Source organism: Leptonychotes weddellii, chromosome 10 (genome assembly GCF_054177405.1).
Source record: "Leptonychotes weddellii isolate Sample4059 chromosome 10, ASM5417740v2, whole genome shotgun sequence".
In the NCBI taxonomy this organism is placed as follows: domain Eukaryota; kingdom Metazoa; phylum Chordata; class Mammalia; order Carnivora; family Phocidae; genus Leptonychotes; species Leptonychotes weddellii.
Window position 1 is genome coordinate 87868733 of NC_138378.1, and position 18779 is coordinate 87887511.

The 18779-nt window shown below is 35.7% G+C and overlaps 1 protein-coding gene across 1 annotated transcript in view; it reads left to right on the forward strand.

Annotated features, from left to right (window-relative positions):
- Positions 1–18779, forward strand: part of MRPL35 (mitochondrial ribosomal protein L35) — a 471157-nt gene that overhangs the window by 234808 nt on the left and 217570 nt on the right. The gene's annotated exons all lie outside the window — the stretch shown is intronic.

Here is an 18779-nt window from a genome sequence, read left to right on the forward strand (position 1 = left end):
GTAGAGGAAATCAGCCTCAAGCCAGGCCTCAAAGGAGTAACAGTTCCAAGACTGTTATTCACAGTCAAATAGATTGTAACAACAAATATGAAAACTGAAAGCCACCATGAACAAGAGTCAGCCAGGACCTTCAGATTGCCATATTAAACCTGCAGAGGTTTACAGACTGAAATGATCCTGTATTATTTTATATTCTGAAATGTTTTCTCTGTTAAAAGAAATGAGAGTATAGGAATATGAAGAATGTGATTTCCAGAAATGACAAGATACAGAAGAAATGAGACATGTTTAAAATTAGAAACTTAGCAGATGAGTTAAACAACAAAAAAAGCTCTTCTATGAACTGCGAGATTGGTAAAAATACAGAATACAGCATTGAACAACAGGATTCTATAAAGAGGTGTTAACTGATAAGCAGAATGCCAAAAAATACAGATTTGGTAATCAGGGGCTGAAAAGAGGGATGGGGGGTGGGGGATGCTGTCCAGAGACAGAGTTTCCCGGTACTCGTGAAGTCATCAGATTGGAGAAGCCCATCTAAATCAAGCAAAGTAAATAAAAAATCCACATATAATAATAAATTAAAAGAAAGGCAGCCAGAGTGGGGAAAACATGATCCTCAAAGAAGTGACAGACTAACAGGTGACTTCTCCACGTCAACAGTGCAGGTCAGAAGAAAGTAAACGCTTTTCTCACTGTGCTGAAGACCAGAGCCTGAAACAGCAACACAGACACAGCCAAATTCTTTCCCTGTTCTTTATGGAAACTTTCAGACAAAAACCAGAGTTTATTTTCAGGCCCTTACTGAAGGAAATTTTAAGGATATCCTTAGGAAAGAAAACCCACAGCATGCAAGAAAAAATGGAGGACAAGGGAAATTACAAACTCCTGGATACATTTAAGCAATAATGGCATTAAACAATATTTTTAGAAGTCAGGATAATTTTTCTTAAAAAGTTAAACAGAATTATGATCCAGCAACTCCACACCTAGGTTTACTCAAAAGGATTGAAAGCAAGGATTCAGATACCTGCATGCACGTTCACAGCAGCGTTATTCACAAGACCCAGCCCAAGAGTTCATCACAGATGAAGGGATAAACAAGATGTGGCATATACATACAATGGAGCATTTTTCGGTCTTAGAAACAAAGGAAATTCTGGCATGTGCTACAACATGGATGAATAAGACCCAAGAGGATAAATACATGATTCCACTTATATGAGAAATAATCATAATCTTAGACAAATTTCATAGAGACAAAGTAGAATGGTGTCGCCAGGGCTGGGAGGAAGGGGTAATGGGAATTCCTGTTTAATGGGTACAGAGTGTATCTGTCTGGGATGAAGTTCTGGAGATGGATGGTGGTGATGGTTGCACAACATTGTAAATGTACTTAATACCACTGAATTGTACACTTAAAAATGGTTAAAATGCTCAATTTTTTATTATGTATATTTTACCAAAATAAAAATCAACTCCCAAGTAGGGAAAACCTTTGGAGTTGAATGAGAAAATGACATTTTTGTTTTTTAAAAACTGATTAGAAAGTCAGGAAAGAAGGAACAAATGGGACTTTTCTGAATATTCCAAATACAAGATAAAGATGGCTCGACTGTAATAAAAGACTTGACTGTTTGCTGCTTATGAAAGATACGGTTTGACTGTAGGTTAAAAGTACAGAAAAAATTATACCATGTAAACACTAGTCATATGAAAGTAAGTATGGCTATATTGATTCCAATTTTAAGATTTTAAGATGAAGAGTATTACCAGAGAGAAAGTGTTTTTTGTTTGGTTTTTAGAAAAAAAAATTTTTTTCTTTTAGAAATTTTTTTAATTTGCTTATAGTTGACACAATGTTACATCAGTTTCAGGTGTACAACATGATGATCGGACAACTCTATACATTATATGTGCTCACCACAAGTGTAGCTGTATCTGTCACCATACAGTGCTATTACAGTATCATTGACTACATTCCCTATGTTATCCCTTTTATTCCTGTGACTTAATCATTCTACAGCTTGGAAGCCTGTTATCTCCCCCTCCCCTTCACCCATTTTGCCCATCCCCCACCTCCCTCTCCTCTGATGATCATCAGTTTATTCTCTGTATTTATAGGTCTGGTTCTTTTTGTTTTGTTTGTTTGTTTTTTAGATTCCACATATGCATGAAGTCGTAAGGTATTTGTCTTGAGAGAAAAAGTTTCAGCAATCATAAAAGGGTCAACTCAGTGGGAAGATATTGGGTACACACCTAATAGCAGAGCTTCAAAATAAAATGAAGCAAAATTTGACAGAATTAAAGGGGAAAAGAGTTGGTGATTCTCCCTCTTTCTGTAGTTGCTAGAATCAGACATAAAGCCAGTGTAAGTACAAAATAATTGAACCTATCAACCAAATCAACATTTATTAGAACACTAAAGCCAGTGCTATAAATAACACATTTCTTTCATGTGCATGTTGATTCTTCACCCAGGAAGACTATACACTGTAAATAGATTTCAAAGGACTATGTAAATTGAAATTGTATAGAGTATGTTCTTAATGTGGTGATAATAGAATTTAACTAAAAATCAGTAAAAAGATTTACTTTTTTAATCAGCAAAATTCCCAAATGCTGAGAAAATAGGCAGCTTACTTCTAAGTAACCCATTGATCAAAGAAGAAATCAGAATAGAGATTAAATATTTGGAACTGAATAATGAAAATACAACACTTAAAAAATAGTGGGATTCAGTCACAGCAGTGCTTAGGGAGGAATGTATAGTTTTCAGTGTACATATTAGAAAAAGAAGGCTTAAATTACACATAAGTAATATAGAATATTTTGGGAGATTTTTGCATTTTTGTTAATGGAAGGGTATTGGTCGAACATTTTGAAATGTCCTTGTAATGTCAGGTTATGATATCAAAGTTGTGATCATCTAAAACAAGTTGGGAAATGTTTTTATCTACTCTCTGAAAAAAATATATGTAGTTGGCCCTTGAACAACAACAGCCTTTGAACTGCACATGCCCACTTACACATGGGTTTATTTCAATAATTATACTGGAAAATTTTTTGGAGATTTGCAACAATTTTAAAAACTCAGATAAACCCTGTAGACTAGAAATATAAAAAAAATTAAAAAGGTCTGTCATAAATGCATTAAATATATGTAGGTACTAGTCTATTTTTTCATTTATTACCATAAAATATACACAAATCTATTATGAAAAGTTAAAACTGAGGCACATAAACACAGACTGTACATGCTGCCATTCCCAGTCAAGAAAAGTAAACATAAAGATGCAGTCTGAAACTAACTGCACAAAATTAGTTGTAGGTATTGTACTACTTTAATAATTTTGTAACTGCCTCCTCTTGCTGTTGAGGTGAGCTCACCTAAAACACCACGTGACACTGGTCTTCTCTGCATGAGCAGTTCATGTCTTCAGTAAACTGTATATTGTATTACAAAGTGCTCTTGGAGTTGTCACGTATTTTTGTGTTTAGCGCAATACCATAAACAGTAACACCAGGGGACCCATATGAAGTGCCACTAATGATGTTGGAGGTGCTCCCAAGAAGCAAAGTCATGACATTACAAGGAAAAGTTGAATTGCTTGCTATGTACTGTAGACTGAGATCTGCAGATGCCCACCATTTCAAGATAAACGACTCAAGCTTAGGGACTGTTGTTAAAAAAGAAAGAAAAGGAAAGGAAATTCATGAAGTCATGGTTGTGCTACACCAGCTTGTGCAAAACATTTTTTGTGAAATACCTTTTTAGCTTATTGAAAATAAGCATTTATGTAGGTGCAGGATTGCTATAAGAAAGGCATACCTATAGACTAATACCATTTGACGACAAAAGGAAGCAAAAGGAAGGCAAAGGATTTAAAGCTGGAGACTTTAGTGCCAGCAAAGGATGGTTTTAGTTTTAGAAGGGTTTGGCCTTAAAAATTCTAGAGGGGAGGGGGGTGGGGGATGAGTTAGCCTAGTGATGGGTATTAAGGAGGGCACGTTCTGCATGGAGCACTGGGTGTTACACGCAAACAATGAATCATGGAACACTACATCAAAAACTAATGATGTATGGTGATTAACACAACATAATAAAATTTAAAAAATATATATCAAGATAAAAGCAGTTTCTACTGACCAAGAGGCAGTAGAGGAGTTCCCAGGAGTCATTGAGAAGATCATTGAGAGAGGATAGCTGCCTGAGCAGGTTTTTAGTGTAGACCAATGGCACTATTCTGGGGGAAAAGTCACAAAGGACATTTATTAGGAAGAGAAGGACTAGGATTTAAGGCAGGAAGGGATAGATAGGCTACCTCTACTGTTATGTGGAAATGTGGTTGGATTTCTGATCAGGACTGCCCTTACCTTTAAAGCTCCTAACATCCAAGCATTGAAGGGAAAAGATAAATACCAACTGCCAGTCTTTTGGTTGTACAAGAAGGTCTGGACAAATGAGAACCCTTTTTCTGGATTGGTTAATTCATACTTTGCCCCTGAAGTCAGGAAGTACCTTGCCATCAAGGGACTGGGTTTTCAAGTTCTTTTGATACTGGGCAATGCCCCTGGCCTCTCAGAACTCTGCAAGTTTAACACTGAAGGCACTGAGGTGTCTACTTGCCCCCAAACCCAATGTCTCTAATTCAGCCTGTAGATCAGGGAGGTATAGACATTTATGGCTTATTACACATGGCACTCTATGGAAAGGATTGTCAATGCTATGGAAGAGAACCCTGATCGAACATCATAAAGTCTGGAAGGATTACACCATTGAAGATACCATCGTTGTTACCGAAAAAGCTGTGAAAGCCATCAAGCCTGAAATAATGACTTCTTGCTGGAGTAAACTGTTCAGATATTGTACATGACTTAATGGGATTTATGACAGCCAATCAAGGAAATTATAAAAGAGATTGTGAATATGGCAAACATGGTAGGGGTTGAAGGGTGTCAAGATAAGGGTGTTGGAGAAATTCAAGAGCTAATAGACCCTGCATCAGAGAAATTATTGAAGACTTGATAGGAATTAACAGTGCCAGACATTGAGGAAAAAGATGCAGACAAAGCAATGCCAGAAAACAAATTGACATCAGACAATTTGCCGGAAGGGTTCTGATTATTCAAGACTAATTTTGCCGCCTTCTGTGACATGGACCCTTTGATGATACAGGCACTGGAACTAAAGCAAATGGGGGAAGAAGGATTGGTACCAAAGAGAAGCATTTAGAGAAATGAAATAAGTTAGGCACTGTGATGTATACCCATAAAGTCACTCTGAGTGTGCCTGCCTCCCCTGCCTCCCCTTCCCCCTCGTCCCCCTCTGCTCCCCCTGAGACAGCAACAGCACCTCCTCTTCCTCCTCAGACGACTCAGCATGAAGATGAAGACATTTATGATGATCCACTTCACTTCGTCAATAGTAAGTAATCATGCCACACAGTTAATAAGCTTATCTGTTGTGTCTGTGTCTGTATTCGAGAATATAATAACCTCATGGCAAGAATGGTATTAGGCGTTCTTGAGTCGTCATCATCAAATACGCATTGCGTAGAACGTCACATGTAAGACTTGTATGGAAGTGGACAGCCTCTCCTTACATAGGCATAAGGTGAGTAATATTTAATATGAAATTAATGTGTTAGTTTTTTTACTGTTCTATAACTGCTTTCAAAGACTTACATTACTGTATAGTATGCCTGTAATTTGAGAAACTGTATATCAGCCCATCATCACAGGTAAATGGTTTTAATGTAACATTCCCAATACTATGAATATGACTATAATACTCTGTCATGAAAATTTTATAGTGATTCCTTCATTAGTGCGTAAGCTAGGGTATTGTGAAGCATTTGTATCAATTACACTAAGTGACCATAAAGCAATCATATTGCTGCTTCATTATCAATGCATGAATTGTTATACTTGTAAATATATATGAATTTTTCACAGCGTTTCATTTTTTATATCTAAAGTTAGTAATATGTATAACATTTACAGTGTTGTGTATCATATGAAAGAATATTGATGTAAGTACTGACAAATGATCCCATCTTGTAAACAGATGACAAGTTTACAGTATCCATAAATACTGTATGGTACTGTAAGTGTATTTTCTCTTAATGATGTTCTTGACATTTTCTTTTCTCTTACTTATTTTATTCTAAGAATGTAGTATAGAATACAAATAACATACAAATCTGTATTAATCAACTGTTTACATTATCATAAGGCTTCTAGTCAACAGTAAGCTATTAAGTTTTTGGAGGGTTGAAAGTTATATGCAGATTTTTGACTGCTTGGGAGGTCAGCTCTCCTAACCTCTGTGTTATACAAGAGTCAACTGTACTAGTAATATTTCTTTCTTGAATATTTAGTAGAAGCACTTCATTAGTGAAAATATGGGGTAGGAAGACTTTTTAACTATGGATTCAATTTAACAGATCTAGGACTATTTAGGTTTCATATTTTATATTTTTAGTGTTTTATTTTAGCTACTGGCTTGTCATATATGGCTTTTATTGTGTTGAGGTATATTCTCCGTATACACACTTGGTTGAGAGTTTTTAATCATACATAGATGTTGAATTTTATCACATGCCTTTTCTGCATCTATTGACATAATCATCTGATTTTTAAGCTTCATTTTGTTAATGTGGTGTATCATGTCAATTTGCAGAGGTTGAATCACCCTTGTACCCTTAGGATAAATCCCATTTGATCATGGTGTATGATCCTTTTAATGTACTGTTGAATTCGGTTTGCTAATATTTTTAAGATTTTATTTGTTTATTTGAGAGAGCTCAGGCACAAGCAGAGGGAATGGCAGAGGGAGAGGGAGAAGCAGGCTCCCCACTGAGCAGGGAGCCTGACGCTGGGCTCGATCCCAGGACCCTGCGATCATGACCTGAGCTGAAGACAGACGTTTAACCAACTGAGCCACCCAGGTGCCCTGGTTTGCTAATATTTTATTGAGATTTTTGCATCTATGATCACCAAGAATATTGGCCTGTAATTTTCTGTGGTGTCTTGTCTGTTTTTGATATCAATGTAATGATGGCCTTGTAAAATAAGTTTGGAAGCCTTCCTCTTCTATTTTTTTGGAAGAGTTCGGAAAGGATAGTGTCTCCAAAGGATAATCCTTTGGAAAGGATTATTAATTCTTCTTTGAATATTTGGTAGAATTCACCAGGGAACCCATCTGGTCCTGGACTTGGTGGTGTTGGGTGGTTTTTGATTATTAATTCAATGTCCTTACTAGTATTCAGTCTGTTTTGATTTCGTGATGTCTATTTCTCCATGATTCAGTCTTGGTAGGTTGTATGTTTCTAGGAATTTATCCATTCTAGGTTGTAAAATTTGTTGGTGAATAGTTGTTCATGGTAGTCTCTTATGATCCTTTGCATTTCTGTGGTATCAGTTGTAACATTTTCTCTTTTATTTTGGATTTTTATTTATTTGAGTCTTCTCTTTTTACTTGGTGAGTTTAGCTAAAGAAAGGTTTATCAATTTTGTTTGTCTTTTGAAAGAACCAGCTCTTAGTTTCATTGATTTTGCTCTATTGTCTTTTTAGTCTTTATTTCATTGATTTCCACTCATCTTTATTATTTCCTTCCTTCTACTAACTTTGGGCTTTATTTGTTGTTCTTTTTCTAGTTCCTTAAGGTATAAAGGTAATGTTAGGTTGTTTGAGATTTTTCTTGTTTCTTGATGTAGGCATTTATTGCCATGAAATTCCCTCTTAGAACTGCTTTTGCTGCATCCCATAAGTTCTGGTAGGATTTATTTCCATTTTCATTTGTCTCAGTTATTTTTTGATTTATCTTTTGATTTCTTCTTTGACACATTGTTCATAGCATGTTAATCTCCACATTTGTGAATTTTCTAGTTTTTTTCTTACAGTCGATTTCTAGTTTCATACCATTGTCACTGGAAAAGAAGCTTATGATTTCAATCATTTTAAATTTATTAAGCCTTGTGACCTATCTATTCTGGACAAGTTCCATGTACACTGAGATGAATGTGTATTCTTTTGCTTTTGGGTGGAAAGTTTCTGGTATATATCTGTTAAGTCCATCTGGTCTAATGTGTTGTTGAACACTGATGTGTTCCTTACTGATTTTTTTGTCTGGATGATATATCTATTGGTGTAAGTTGGGTATTAAGGTCCCCTTCTACTATTGTATTGCTGCCTATTTCTCCCTTGAGATCTGTTAATATTTGCTTTATATATCTAGGTGCTCCTGTGTTGAGTGCATAAATATTTACGAATGTATATCCTCTTGTTGAATTGACCCCTTTATCAATATGTAATGCCCTTTTTGTCTCTTATTACAGTACTTTTATTGTGTAATATATAATTATTAATATAATATATATTATATCTATGTGTGTATTACATATAGATATATTTAAAGGGTAATATGACCATGTGCGGTTTATCCCATGGGTGCAAGACTAGTTTAATGTTTGAAAATCAGTGCATTAGCAGAAGAAAGCGGAAAAACTGTATTGTCAGTAGATCAGAAAAAGCTTTTGATAAAATTCAGCCTTTTTTGATAAAAATTCTCAGTAAACTAGATATGATAAAGGGCATTTATTAAAGACTACAGCTAAAATGATACATAATGATAAAATATTTTGCACTTTCTCCCAAGGGCAGGAATAAATCAGTTATATTCTCATTCTAACCGTATACACTCAGTATTGTACTAGAGATCCTAATCAGTTCAATGAGGGAAGAAAAATATTTGAAAGTAAGAAGTAAAATTGTCTTTATTCACAGATGGCATGACTGTACACAAAAAATCCAAAAGAAACTATAAACTACAATAAATTAATTTAGAAAGTCATAATAACAATATATAAAAATCAGTTGTATTTCCAAATATTAACAATAAACAAGTTTAAGATGAAAAATTTTTTTTTTAAAGATTTTATTTATTCATTTGAGACACAGAGAGAGAGCATGAGCAGTGGGAGAGGCAGAAGCAAGCTTCCCGCTGAGCCAGGAGCCCGATGTGGGGCTCGATCCCAGGACCCCAGGATCATGACCTGAGCCAAAGGCAGACGCCCAACCATCTGAGCCACCCAGGCACCCCTAAGATGAAATTTTTAAATGACATTTACAATAGCAGCAAAAGAAAAGTAAAATTCCTCAGAAGAAATATAATGAAAGACATGCCAGATTTTTACATTGAAGACTATAAGTATGACTAAAATTAGAGACTTATGTAGAAGGAAAAGTATACCATGCTCCTGGGTTAGAAGACAGTGTTGTTCAGATGTCAGTTTCTCCCAACATTGTTAGAAGAGAACATTTTCTGGTTCTCTCATGTTTCTGCATACACTGAGTGAGGCACTGACTGCCTTTGGGACTATCTTCTCAAAGCTGTTTGACAGTAAACAGCCTTATGAGAGAGACTGCATCCCTCTGGAAGAAAACTGCCCATTATAAAAGATTTGGATACCCTAAGCTCAGTATCCCTCTCCTATTAAACAAAACAAAACAAAAACAAAAAAAACCTCTGTATATGGAGGTATCATCTGGCCCTCTTGACATCACTGTGGGAATTGGGACTTGCACTGCCCCCCCCCCAAAAAAGTGAATATTGAGTCTCAAATCCTTTACTAGCATCCATGAAAATGTGACAGGCTTACTTGTTAGTGTGTACATAGGGTAAGATGCTTGTAGAATGCAGCTGAATAATTACACAGAAGGAAAATATGTCACTTTAAAAGCACTTACTAGAAAACAAAAAGGACAGTAAAAAAGAAGAGTTAAACATTTAACTCAATAAACTAGAAAAATAAGGTAATCTCACAGTACACAAAAGGAAGAGGTTAATACAAGCAGAAGTTAAATAGAATGAATGACAAAATTGAAGCTGAATTTGAGAAAAATTAGTAAAATAGACAAACTTCTGGCAAGACTGATGAAAAAGTACAAGTGAACAATATTAAGAATGAAAATGAAAATATAACTACAAATATGGAGATTTAAAAAATCTTAAGTGAATTATTGTTAATATTTTAATTTAAAACAAATGAAATAGTATTTTAAAAAAATTACCAAAATTGACTCTGAAAATCTGGATAAATAGTATTAAAATAACAGAATGGTTAATTAATAATTTTGCACCATTCATATGCCCAAAAGGCAGCAGGCACAGAGAGTTTTACAAGTGAGTTTGTACCAAGCTTAAAAAACAATCCTTATTTTATGTAAAATAGCCTAGAGGATAGAAAATGGAGAACACTACTTAGTGGATTTTATAAGGCTAGTATACCTGATACCAAAATCTGACAAGAGTGGTAAAAGAAAAGGAAATTACAGGCCAATATTACTTATAAACATACTGGAAAAAATCCTAGATAAATTATTGGCAAGTTCAAATGTAGCATGTATAAAAAATGGTGTGTCATTACCAAAAAAAAAAAAAAGATTAAGGAATAAAAGTCTAGTTTAACTTCAGAATATTTAGATATTAATTTACCACATTTAACAGAAGAAGGCAAAAATCCATGTGATCATCTCAAATACACAAAAAAAAATTTAGTAAAATTCAACATAGATTTATATTTAATTGTACAATTGAGTGGCATTCACAGATCTCTGTAACCAGCACCGTTTTCTATTTCCAAAATATTTCATCACCCCAAATAGAAACTCTGTACCCATTAAGCAATAACCCTTTTCTCCCTTACCTCCAGCCCTTGGTAGCCTCTAATCAATTTCTTTTTTTTTTTTTAAAGATTTTTATTTATCTGACAGAGAGAGACACAGCGAGAGAGGGAACACAAGCAGGGGGGAGTTGGAGAGGGAGAAGCAGGCTTCCCACCGAGCAGGGAGGCTGATGCGGGCCTCGATCCCAGGACCCTGGGATCATGACCTGAGCCGAAGGCAGACGCTTAACGACTGAGCCACCCAGGCACACCAACCCTCTATAATCAATTTCTATCTATGAATTTGTATGTTTTAGATATTTCTTATAAATGGAACCATATAATATCTGTGCTTTTGTGTGTAGCTTATTTTACTTCAGCATAATGCTTTCAAGATGCATCCATATTGTAACATGTTTCCAAACTTCATACTTTTTGTATAGCTGAATAATCCTTTGCATAACAGTTGTTTCCACCTTTTGGCTCTTGTGAATAATGCTGCTGTGAACACTTATGTACAAGTATCTGAGTCTGTGTTCTCAATCCTTTGGAGACTATAACCTGTGAGTGGAATTTCTGAATCAAATGGTAATTATATATTCACCTTATTGAGATACCACCAAACTGTTTTCCACAGTGGCAGTACCATTTTACATTCCCACCAGCAGTACATGATGGTTCTTTTTTTTTTTTTTTTTATCACCAACATGTGCTATTTTCCATTTTCTCAAAGTGTAGCCATCTTCATAGGTGTAAAATGTCCTCTCATTGTTCGATTTGCTCCTCCCTAATGATGTTGAGTATATTTTTGTGTGCATATTGGCCACTTGAATATCTTCTTTGGAGAAATGTCTACTTAGGTCCATTGCCCATTTTTTAACTGGGTTGTCTTTTTGTGGTTATGAGTTCTTTATGTATTTTGGATATTAAACCATTAACAATTAAGACATGCCATTTGCATATATTTTCTCCCATTCTGTGGGTTGTCTTTTCATTGTCTTGCTAGTGTCCTTTGATGCAAACAGAAGAATAGGTCTGACTTACCTATTTCTTACTTTTTTGGCTGTGCTTTTGGTGTTATATTTAGGAAAACATTGCCAAATTCAGGGTCATAAGATTTGCTCTTACGTTTTCTTCTAGGAATTTTATAGTTTAACTCTTAATTTAGGTTTGATCTATTTTGAGTAAAGTAAGGTTCAAAGTTCATTCTTTTGAATATGGATATTTCAGTTTTCTAGCACCATTTGTTGAAGAGATTGTTCTTTCCTCATTGAATGGTCTTGACACCCCATTCAGAAAACAGTTGACCATAGATGTGAGGGTTTACTACTAAGCTTCCAGTATATTCTATTAGACTATATATCCTTATGCCAGTGGTGCACTGTTTTGATTCTTGTAGCTGTGTAGTAAGTATTAAAATCAAGAACCATAAATCCTCTAACTCTGTTGTTCTTTAAGATTTTTTTTTTTTTTTAAAATTCAGGGTCCCTTTAAATTCCACATGAATGTTGAGTTAGGTCTTTCCATCTCTAAAAAATAAAACCTGTCTGAGTTTTGAAAGCGATTACACTGAACTACATATATTGGTTTGAGTAGTATTATCTTAACAATGTTAAGCCTTGCAATCATCAACATGAGATGTCTTTCAATTTGTTGGTGTCTTCTTTTCCCTCCCAGCTTTTTTGAGACATAAGTGATATATTGTGTAAGTTTAAGATGTGTGAGGTGTTGATCTGTTTACATATTCCTAAGTGATTACCTAGTGGTGTCTTTAACTTTTTTCAGCACTGTTTTCTAGTTTTCAGTGTACAAGTCTTATGCTTCCTTGGTTAATTTAATTCCTATGTATTTTATTCTATTTGATGTTCTTAAAAGTGGAATTGTTTTAGTAATTTTCTTTTCGGATCATTCCTTGATAGTATATAGAAATGCAACTGATATTTCTTTCTACCAATTTTAGCATGATTTTGTATCCTGCAACTTTGCTGAATTTATCAGTTCTGACTGTGTGTGTGTGTAGAATACTTAGTTTTCTACATATAAGATCATATGAGCAAAGATAATTTTACATCTTCCTTTTCAATCTTAGTACCTTTACTTTCTTTTTCTTACCTATTTGCTCTTGTTAGAACTTCCAGTTCTGAGTTGAATAAAAGTACTTCAAAGCAGGCATTCCTTGTCTTGTGATCCTTTTTTGCTTCCCTGCTCATGCTCTTATATTCAGATAAATCCAAACAGCTCTCCCCTTACTCTTTTCCCTGTATTTTTGTGGCACACTTTCTTACCTATTTCAGACAGTTAGGAAGGCTGTTTCCCTGGAGGATTAACTCTGGACTCCATTTTGCACTTAACTTTGTAATCCCATAGTTTTTTTTTCCTCCCAGACTTCCAGTTTCCTTTTTTTTTTTTTAATTTTTTAAATTTCTTTTTTGACAGAGAGAGGGAACACAAGCAGGGGGAGTGGGAGAGGGAGAAGCAGACCTCCCACTGAGTGGGGAGCCCGACTGGGGCTCGATCCCAGTATCCTGGGATCATGACGTGAGCCGAAAGCAGACGCTTAATGACTGAGCCTCTCAGGTGCCCCTAGACTTGCAGTTTCCCATCTTACCATCTTCATTTTCAGTGTCTGGTTAAACAATTTTCTTTCTCTAGGACCTGAGGCTGGGAAATTATTTTACTTTTTTCTCTAAAGGGAAAACTAAGTTTGATCACTTAACAAGTGTGCTATGTGTGGAAGATGCAAGAGGAGTAACCTAGTTCAGATACTAAGATACTAGTTTATATACTAAGTGTGCTGAGTGAAATCAATAGCAAGGTTTTTTTAAAGTCCCTCATCACTTGTTTTATTAATTTTTGTTTTGTTCCTTTTACTTGTGATGTCAGATTCAAAAAAAAAAAATCCTCGCCAAGACCTATGCCAAGTGGCTTACCACCTATGTTCTCTTCTAAACATTTTATGGCTTCTGGTCTTATGTTCTAATCTTTAATCCATTTTGAGTTAATTTTTGTGTATGGTGTAAGACAGTGGTCCAGTCTGATTCGTTTGCCTATGGCTGTCAAGTTTTCATGACACCATTTATTATATATTCATTTTTCATCCTTTTAATGACTTGGTTTTATTATTATTTTTTTCATATAAGCTCTATACCCAACATGGGGCTTGAACTCTCACAACCCCAAGATCAAGAGTCACATGCTCTACCAATTGAGCCAGCCAGGCACCCCAAATTAAAATTTCAGTCTGATAATAATATAGGTACCCCATAGTGTATCACATTTGAGTACTATTCATATGGATTATCTTTTTTCCATTTTTGCCTTTTTTTAACATTTGCACTGTTCAACACAACACTGAGTTTTTTTCTTTTATTCCACTATAGTTAATATACAATGTTATATTCATTTCAGGTTTACAATATAGTGACCCAACAATTCCATCCATCACCCAGTGCTCATCGTAGGTGTACTTCTTAATTCCCATCACCTATTTTACCCATCCTGGTAACCATCAGTTCTCTATAGCTAAGAGTCTGTCTTGGTTTGTCTCTTTTTTTCCCTTTGTTCATTTTGTTTCATAAATTCCATATATGAATGAAATCATATGGTATTTGTCTTCTCTCATTGACTTATTTTGCTTAGCATTATACCCTCTAACTCCATCCATGTCATTGCAAATGGCAAGATTTTATTCTTTATTATGGCTGAGTAATATTCCATTGTGTTTGTGTGTGTGTGTGTGTGTATATGGCACATCTTTATCCATTCATCTTATTGATGAACACTTGGACTGCTTCTGTTATTTGATATTGTAAATAACACTGCTATAATCACAGGGGTGCATGTATCTTTTTAAATTAGTGTTCTTGTATTTTTTGGATAAATACCCATTGGTGCAATTACTGGATCATAAGGTAGTCCTATTTTTAACTTTTTGAGGAACCTCCATTCTGTTTTACAGGGTGGCTGCACCAGTTTGCATTTCCAACAGTGCAAGACGGTTTCTTTTTCTCCACATCCTCACCAACACTTGTTTCTTGTGTTTTTGATTTTAGGCATTCTGACAGGTGTGAGTGATATCTCGTAGTTTTGATTTGCATTTCCCTGAATTATGAGCATCTTTTCATGTGTCTGTTGACCATCATCTGGATATCTTCTTTGGAGAAATGTCTGTTCATGTCATCCCATTTTTTAATTGGATTATTTGTTTTGTAGGTGTTGAGTTGTGTAAGCTCTTTAAAGACTTTGGATACTGGGGTGCCTGGATGGCTCAGTCGGTTCAGCATCTGCCTTCAGCTCAGGTCGTGATCCCAGGGTCCTGGGATTGAGCCCCGCATCGGGCTCCCTGCTTGGCGGGGAGCATGCTTCTCCCTTTCCTTCTGCCTGCTGCTCCCCCTGCTTGTGCTCTCTAAGTGAATAAATAAAATCTTTAAAAATAAATACATAAATACATACATACATACATACATACATACTTTGGATGCTAACCCTTTATCTGATATGTCATTTGCAAATACCTTCTCCCATTCAGTAGGTTGCCTTTTAGTTTTGTTGATTGTTTCCTTCATAAAGGAGAAGCTTTATGTACAGAAGCTTTTTATTTTTATGTAATCCCAATAGTTTATTTTTTGCTTTTATTTCCCTTGCCTCAGGAGATATATCTAAAAAAATGTTGCTATGTCCAATGTCAGAGAAATTACTGTCTGTACCCTCTTCTAGGATTTTCATGGTTTCACATTACTTTTTTAAACCCATTTTGAGTTTATTTTTGTGTATGGTGAAAGAAAGTGGTCCAGTTTCATTGTTTTGCATGTAGCTGTCCAGTTTCCCCAACACCATTTGTTGGAGAGACTTTTTCCCGCTGGATATTCTTTCCTGCTTTGTCAAAGATTAATTGACCATATAATTGTGGGTTTATTTCTGGGTTTTCTATTCAGTTCCATTGATCTATGTGTGTGTTTTTGTGTCGGTACCATACTGTTTTGATTACTACAGCTTTGTAATATAACTTGAGGTCTGGAATTTTGATACCTCCAGTTTTGCTTTTCTTTTTCTTTTTTAAAGATTTTAATTTATTTGACACAGAGAGAGATAGCGAGAACAGGAAAACAAGCACGGGGGAGTGGGAGAGGGAGAAGCAGGCTTCCCGCGGAGCAGGGAGCCCGATGCGGGGCTCGATCCCAGCACCCTGGGACCATGACCTGAGCCGAAGGCAGATGCTTAACAACTGAGCCACCCAGGCACCTCTGCTTTTCTTTTTCAAAATTGCTTTGGCTATTTGGGGTCCTTTGTTGTTCCATATAAATTTTAGGATTTTTTTCCTAGTTCTTCTAGATCTGTGAAAAATGCTGTTGGTATTTTGATAGGGATTGCATTAAATCTGTAGATTGCTTCTGGTAGTATAGATATTTTAACAATATTTGTTCTTCCAATCCATGAGCATGGAATGTCTTTCCATTTCTTTGTGTTATTTAGTTTCTTTCATCAATGTTTTATAGTTTTCAGAGTACAGGTCTTTTACTTCTTTGGTTAGTTTTACTCCTAGGTATCTTATTATTTTTGGTGCAATTGTAAATGGGATTGTTTTCTTAATTTCTCTTTTGGCTACTTCACTGTTAGTGTATAGAAATGCAACATATTTCTGTATGTTGATTGTATCCTGTGACCTTACTGAATTCATTTATCAGTTCTATTTTTTTGTGTGGAATTTTTAGGGTTTTCAATACATTGTATGTCATCTGCAAATAGTGAAAGTTTTACTTCTTCCTTACCAATTTGGATGCCTTTTATTTCTTTTTGTTGTCTAATTGCTGTGGCTAGGACTGCTAGCACTATGTTGAGTAAAAGTGGTGAGAGTGGACATCCTTGTCTTGTTCCAGACTTTAGGGTGAAAGCTCTGTTTTCCCCCATTTGAGTATGATGTTTGATGGGGCTTTTCATATATGGCCTTTATTATGTTGAGGTATGTTCCCTCTAAACCTACTTTAGTTGAGGATTTTTACCATGAATGGATGTTGTACTTTGACAAATGCATTTTCCTGCATTTATTGAGACGTTCATATGGTTTTTTATCCTCTTAATGCTGTGATGTATCACATTGATTTGCAAATATTGAACCACCTTTGCATCCTGGGAATAAATCCCACTTGATCGTGGTGAAATTTGTTTTAATGTATTGTTGTATTTGGTTTGCTCATATTGAGAATTTTTGCATCCATGTTCATCAGGGATATTGGCCTGTCGTTCTCCTTTTTTGTGGTGTCTTTATCTGTTTTTGGTATTGGGGTGATACTTGCCTGTGAATGAATTTGGAAGTTTTCCTTCTTCTATTTTCTGGAATAGTTTGAGTAGAATAGATATTAATTCTTCTTTAAATGTTTGGTAGAATTCACCTGTGAAGCTGCTGGTCCTGGCCTTTTGTTTGTTGGGAGTTTTTTTGATTACTGATTCAATTTCATTGCTGGTAATCGGTCTGTTTAAATTTTCTTTCTTCCTGTTTCAGTTTTGGGAAGTTACAGGTTTGTAGGAATTTGTCCATTTCTTCAAAGTTGTCTAATTTGTTGGCACATGGTTCTTCATACTGTTTGTATTTCTATAGTGGTGGTTATTTCTCCTCTTTCATTGGTGTTTTTGCTCATTTGAGTCCTCTCTTTTTCTCTCTCTCAATGAGTCTGGCTAGAGGTTTATCATTTTGTTGATTTTTTTCAAAGAACCAGCTCCTGGTTTTATTGATCTATTCTATTGTTTTTTTGTTTTGTTTTGTTTTTTGGTATTTTTGTTGTTTGTTTCTGTATCATTTATGTCTGCTCTAATCTTTGTTATTCCCTTATTTCTGCTGGTTTTGGGTGGTGTTTGGTCTTTTTCTAGGTCCTTTAGGTGTCACGTTAGGTTATTTGAGCTTTTTCCTGCTTCTTCAGGTAGGCCTATATTGCTATAAACTTCCCTCTTAGAACCGCTTTTGCTGTATCCCAAAGATTTTGGACCATTGTTTCTTCATTTTTGTTTCCATGTACTTTTTGATTTCTTCTTTGATTTCTTGATTGACCCATTCATTGTTTAGTAGCATGTTATTTAACCTTCATGTATTTGTGGTCTTTCCAGATTCTTTTTTGTGGTAGATTTCTAATTTCATAGCATTGTGATCAGAAAAGATGCATGGTATGACTTTGATCTTTTTCAATTTGTTGAGGCTTGTTTCGTAGCCTAATAGGTGATCTGTTCTGGGGAATGTTCTGTGTGCACTTGAAAAGAACGTGTGTGTATTCTGCTTTTTTAAGGGTGGAATGTTCAGAATATATGTGTTAGATCCATCTGGTCCATGTGTCATTCAAAGCCAGTTTCCTTTTTGTTTATGGATGATCTATCCATTGATGTAAGTGGGGTGTTAAAGTCCCCTACTATTATTGTATTACTATTGATTAGTTCCTTTGTTATTAACTGTTTTATGTATTTGGGTGCTCCCATGTTGGGTGCATATATTTATTTACAATTGTTACATCTTCTTGATGGATTGTCCCCTTTATTATTATATAGTGTCCTTCTTTGTCTATTACAGGCTTTGTTCTGACATGTGTTTTGTCTGATAGAACACACTCTGAAATCAGTATAAAAGATCTCACTCCCGTTGTGCAAGCTATCACCTCTACATTGCCTCTTGTTGGGCTGTTGTCTCTTTCACTGGGCTGGGACCCCCAGCTGTCATTCACTCTCCCAGCTTGCCCAGGGCTGAGTTGGCTGACTTTTAAAGTTCCAGGCTCCAAGTCACACTGGTTATACCAACTAATGGAATTCAGCCCCTCTGGTTTTCAAGGCCAGTCATTATGGGGATTCCTTTTCCCTGTGTGGGCTCCCTGGTGCTTTCTCCTGTGACTGCAGCTCTCTCCCTGCTGTGGGCAGCTCCCAACCACCATTTTCTGCCCTTCCTAACCTTTCTGATGGGGCTTCTTCTCTAGCTTTAGCTATGGAGTTTATTCTGCCAGTCTTCAAATCACACTCTGGTTTATTGACTTGGATGTGAGTGATAATATAGTTGTAATTGTGGGACAGTGTGGGCTTAGCGTCCTCCTACTCCAACATCTTCCCTGGTGGCACCCCCTCCATTTTTTTTTTTT